Genomic DNA, 6,000 nt, shown 5'->3' with positions numbered 1-6,000 from the left:
AATTTTTTAAACTTGACCAAGGGCTCCACGAAACATGTAGGCTCATATTTTTACCACATAGTCTAACATACTGTGTCCGGACTCAGACTTAGCACATGGCTGTCCTCATGGCTCAAGTTTATTACAGTGAAAGAATATATATTGGATCATCAAAGAAAAAAAAAAAAACAGGGGAGTCTGGAGAAATCCATGCCCAGGCCTATGGCACTCACTTCCAAGAAGAAACACACAAATGTGCCTTTTTCTCCGGCAGGGAACAACGCAGGATCGGGTGTGCAATGTTTCTGCCTCAATAAGCCCATTCCGGAGTGTATCTGTAACTATAATATAGTTGTGACCCAGGACCCAACGTTTTTATTGGAGGCTGGTCATGTAGGCATCCTCTGCCTAGCAAATACTAACATTACAGAATTCTAGAAGGAAACCATGTTCACCAGACATCATCATATCATTTATACAAACAACAGAAACAATGCAAACTACTCTTGTCACCTGGGGGATGACTTAATTGTCAAGTTCCCAAATGCCTTTCTAAAGATGGCAGCCTCGGGGCACCTGGGTGGCTCAGACGGTTAAGTATCTGACCCGAGATTTTGGCTCAGGTCATGCTCTTGTGAGTTCGATTTGTGAGTTTGAGCCCACATCAGGCTCTGCACTGATGGTGAGGAACCTGCTTGGGATTTTCTCTCTGTCTCTCTCTGCCCTTCTGCTCTTTCCCACACGAGCTCGCTCTCTCTCTCTCTCTCTCTCTCTCTCTCTCTCAAAATAAACAGTGAAAAAATTAGAAGGAAGCCAAGAAGGAAGGAAAGGAAGGAAGGAAGGAAGGAAGCAAGGAAGGAAGGAAGGAAGGAGACTAACTCTTTTCTGCACAGGAACACAAGAATAACCCATAAAAGACACTATTTAATATACTTAAATTCATTCTCACAACAGTTTTACATTTAAATTACCTTTTGCTAGTCCATAAAAAAATTTACAAGCCATTCTTAGACAATTTTATCACATTCCCAAAGGTTTACATCTTTACCTAAAAATTTTTTTGTTTTAAAGAGGAAGGGATACTTTGGTGAGAATTGCTATTTGGGAGTTGCAAATATACAGATTTTCACATGAATAAAGTATCAGGCCACCCGGATATGTGAACTGGGCTGAGTGTAGGAGCAACACAGAAGCAAAAGGCACTTTCTCAAGGTCTACCTGGTGCAACAGATTCCAGGATTCTCCAAGGATGGAACGTGATTTTGCCAAAATCCAAATGGGCTGTTTGGACCTGGTTGGAGTAATTTTTGTTTGTTTGTTTGTTTTATAATAGCTATGACTTGTTGAAGTGTCCCAATGTGTGATTCTAGGATCTTTCCACTTGACATTCACATGGGAGCTAATGAAAGGGTATCATTTTGCAATCCGGGTGGCACCTGTCTCCTGGCAGGAGACGGGCTTCCAACACAAGGCTCTACGCGCCGCCAGCCTGGGGCCTTTACTCTCAATTTCGCCCAAGATTGCAGAGCTTAGCCACACTCCGTTTGGGCAGTTTTTCATCAGATACTTCATTCTCTTTCCCACCCATCCTGAGCCCAGCAACAATCTCCCAAGACCTTCTCTTTGTCCCTGTTTCTCTAATTGTATCCTTTGGCTCGTTGGGGTCCAGGCTGTGCATGATGAGAGATGAGGGGCACCTCCAGCGAACTGAGGTCCATGTGTCTTCTCTGCATCCACAGCAGCCTGGTTCCTCTCTTAAGCTCCTCACACCAGATTTCTTGATACCTTACTGACCATATTGGATAGCAAAAATTTTCCGTTTATCAATGTTATCCACTTAACCTGCTCTCTAATGTTTTAGCATAGAAGGAGGATGAGGAAAGTCTAGTCCCCCTGTTCTTTACCATTTCTAAAGCCAAGTTCCCAAATGAAACGAAACCACTTTTTGCTTGATGAGGTACATACATAATAGCAGATTACTGACCCAAATAAACATTTCTCCAAAGAAGACAAACATTATGGACAAAAGGTATTTGAAAAGGTACTCAACATCACTAGCCACCAAGGGAATACTGATTAAAACCCCAATAAGAAAACCGCACACCTATTAGGATAGCTTTTATTATAAACACACAACTGTTGATGAAGAAGTAGAAAAAAGGGAACCCTTGTGCACAGTTGGTGAGAATGTAAACCAGTACAGCCACTACGGAGAACAGGATGGAAGTTCCTCAGAAAATTAAAAATAGAACTAGTATCATCCAAACCTACTTCTGAATATTTTGAATTGAAATCAGAATCTCAACCCAAGATCTGCATTTCCACATTCATGCAGCATTCACAATAGCTAAGACACTGAAGCAAACTAAATGTCCTTTGATAGGTAAATAAAGAAAATGTGGTGCTTACATACAATGGAATATTAGTCTTTAAAAAGGATGAAATCCTGCCATTTGTGCAACATGAATGAACCTAGAGGACATTATGCAAAGCGAAATAAGCCAGGTTCTGAATTTGTGCACAACCCCTTGGAAACTACTCTGCTGTATCTACTAAAGGTGAATATGCATACCCAGTGCCCCAGGAATTAATATTGCTGTGTTTATAGCCAACAGAAATGCATGTGAATATTTAGGGGGAAAAACAGGTACAAGAATGTTTATAGCAGAACTGTTCTCAAAAGTCCAAAACAGAAACTACCCCCAAAATCTATCAAATGCAAGAGATAAGATTATGGTACATTCGCACAGGGTGATACTATGCAGCAATGAGAAGTCAAAAGCTACAACCAACACAACAAAATGGATGAATCTCCATGCAGAGTTGAACGACAGAAGCCAGACACAAACTACTACTTAGTCCATGATTCCATTTACATGGTATACAAGCGTACAAAAAGAATTTATGCCATATCCTATTTACATCTGGGTTTACATAGTAACTGGAATACTAGGGAGGTTCCTGGGGTGCTGGTAATTTTCTCTTTTGGGTAATTTTCTGCAAATTACACAGAAGTGTTCAGTTTGTGAACATTCATCAAGCTGTAAACTACATATATATTTCTGTATATTATACTTCAAAAAAAGTTTTCAAATATTTAATATTAAATGTCTTAAATATTAACAGCAGACTAGACATGGCTGAAGAAAGGATTAATAAAACAGGAGAGGATGCTGAAGAGATTACTTAGAATGTGGCAAAAAGAGATAAACAGATGGAAAATGTGAAAAACAGAATGAGAGACCAGGGAGGCAGGTCTAATTGGAATGCCCGGAAGAGAAGAGGGTTAAAATGGGGCAGAAGCCATAGCTGAAGAATGTAGTGGGTTGAACTGTGTGCTGCAAAAAGATATATTTAAAGTCCTAAATCCTGATCCCTGCGAATGTAACCTTATTTGAAAATAGGATCTGAAGGCGCCTGGGAGGCTCAGTCAGTTAAGTGTCTGACTCTTGATTTCGGCTCAGGTCATGAGCTTGAGCCCCACATGGTGGGGGTGGGGGGGGGGGCGTGAAACCTGCTTGGAATTCTGTCTCCCTCTCTCTCTGCCCTTACCCTGCTCACTTTCTATCTCTGAAAATAAATAAAAATAAACTTAAAAAAAGAAAAGGACAATCTTTTGGGGCATCTAGGTGGCTCAGTGGTTAGGCCTCTGACTTCAGCTCAGGTCATGATCTCACAGTTTGTGAGTTCAAGCCCCACGTCAGGCTCTGTGCTGACAGCTCAGAGCCTGGAGCCTGCTTCGGAGTCTGTGTCTCCCTCTTTCCCTCATGCTCTGTCTATCTGTCTGTCTATTTCTCTGTCTCTCTTTCTCAAAAATAAATATATTTTTAAAGAATTTTAAATAAAAATTTTTTTAAAAAGTAGCATCTTTACTAAAAATCAAGCTAAGCGGAGTTCATAGTGGATTATAGCGGGCCTCAAATCCAGTGGCTGGTGTCCTTAGAAGAGGAGAGGACACACAGAGACACAGAAGGTGCAGAGAGAAGGCCACACGAAGACAGAGGCAGAGATTGGAGTGACACAGCTTATAAGCCGAGGACTTCCCAAGATTACCAGCAACCACCAGCAGCTAAGAAGGAATCTGAGATGGCTTCTTCCCTAGAACCAGAGGGACCATGGCTGAAAGCACATTGATTCTGGAATTCCAGACTTCAGAACTGTGAAAGGATTAATTTTTGCTCTTTTTAGCCACAAAGTTTGTGGTCATTTGTTACAGCAGCTTTAGGAAACTCAAACTAACACAAATGCATTATAGCTGAGAATTTTTTAGAAGTATCGAAAGACCCCAACCCAAGACTCAGGAAGTTCAACATTCCAAAGCAAAATAAATACCTAGTCAATTCAATAAACACAACAGAAGACAATAAAAGAGAAAATGAAGCACATGAATAAGGCAGATAGACTGAAAAGTACAAAATAATTCCAACCCAATAGTGATTAAGGTAAATGGAAAAGAACTGAAGGTACTAGTAATAAAGAGTATCAGCTCGGGTATTAAGAAAAGTCAACAAATCTGAATGTATCCTATTTATAAGAGACACGCCTGGGGTATGAAGAACTACAAATCAGTAAGACAAACAACACAAAAGCAGATAGATACTTAGCAGAAGAGAAATACGAACGGCCAAGAAGCATGGAAAAGGAGTTTATGGGGAGAATGGGGCTTTGGGGTCGGGTGGAGAGAAGCAGGAAAGGAGGATGAGTCAAAGGAGCAGGAACATACAGGAGACTTACAGGTAATGTACCTTTTAAACCATGTAAATGGCAGGCAATGGACTGCATTTAACTAATTGTACTGCTTTCCTCCATTCTTTACATATCTATCCACAAATTCTTCTGTATCCAACTCTTTAGTTTTTCATCTTTAATTTTTTAGAAAATTAAATAGAAGCCTTTGGCCTTGTAACTAAGCCTTACTCAATGACTCCCCACTTGTAGTACCTTCTTTTTAGTCACTGCAATCTAGTCTGTTCTAAACACTCGTCTCTTTTCCCTGATTTTTCAACTTGCCATTTCTTTTTATTTCCATTCTGATTTGAATCCCTGCTAAGGCATAACCACAGAGGAGCCCCAAACTGCCTAGATTGTAAAGAAATGGTCATTTTGCTTCATCTAGTCCTCAGGAGACACCTTTCCTGCAGTTCTATTTGGCACGGCTCTGCTGTTTGTTAGAGAAGTAGCTAAAAACTTAACGTCTCCAGCCTTGTAGACCTCCATCACTCTCATTCTTTCCTTCCTGTCATCCAGCATCCAGAATAAGAAGGTTATTTAACATTAAGCTAATTTTAGTCCTCTTACCAATGATGTATTGTTTTATCTAAAAATTCACATACAACATTTTACACAATATGCTGTGTCTAACGTTTTATTGGAAGGGAAGTTATCATTTATTATGACTATTTTAGAAAGGAATAAAATACCTCTTCCTCCATACACCTCCACTGTATTAGGTCAGGCTCCCTAGAAGCATCGTTGGAGCCGGGGCTTTTTATTAAAGTAACGGGCTGGGGGGGACTCTCAGGAGGAGGGAAGTGAAAGCAGCATAAACTGGAGGAAGAAATACTAAGTAGGAATGTGGGCTCAGATGGCAGCTAGCTTCAATCTGATCTCACAGAGAACATATCTCACTTCTGAGTTCGTCTCACCTTGAGGCGAAGGGGTACCAAGCACTGTGCAGGGCCTGAGGTTTTGACCTACTTACATTAGCCTGTTTCATGGATGTTGGCAGAACACACAAGACTCCTGGGTCAGAGATAAATGACTTTATCACTCAGCAAAAGCAAGAGCCAGTGTCAGCATGATGCTGAAGTTGGTACCCTATGACCCCTAATTCCAGAGAGGTGATACAAAGGACCCATGATGGATACCTACAATTCAGGAGGCTGCATTGCAAGAGAGCAGAGCTAAGCATTGGGGGAGGGGGAGGGATTCAGTACTTTTTAGAAAAGCAAGCCTGTTCTTTGTCTGTGGGGAGATATCACCTTGTGTCTCAAGGTTACTCTCTACAAACACAACCCTGAG

Source organism: Suricata suricatta, chromosome 1 (assembly GCF_006229205.1).
Source record: "Suricata suricatta isolate VVHF042 chromosome 1, meerkat_22Aug2017_6uvM2_HiC, whole genome shotgun sequence".
In the NCBI taxonomy this organism is placed as follows: domain Eukaryota; kingdom Metazoa; phylum Chordata; class Mammalia; order Carnivora; family Herpestidae; genus Suricata; species Suricata suricatta.
The sequence above is the reverse complement of the archived record's forward strand: the minus strand, read 5'-3'. Positions refer to the sequence as shown.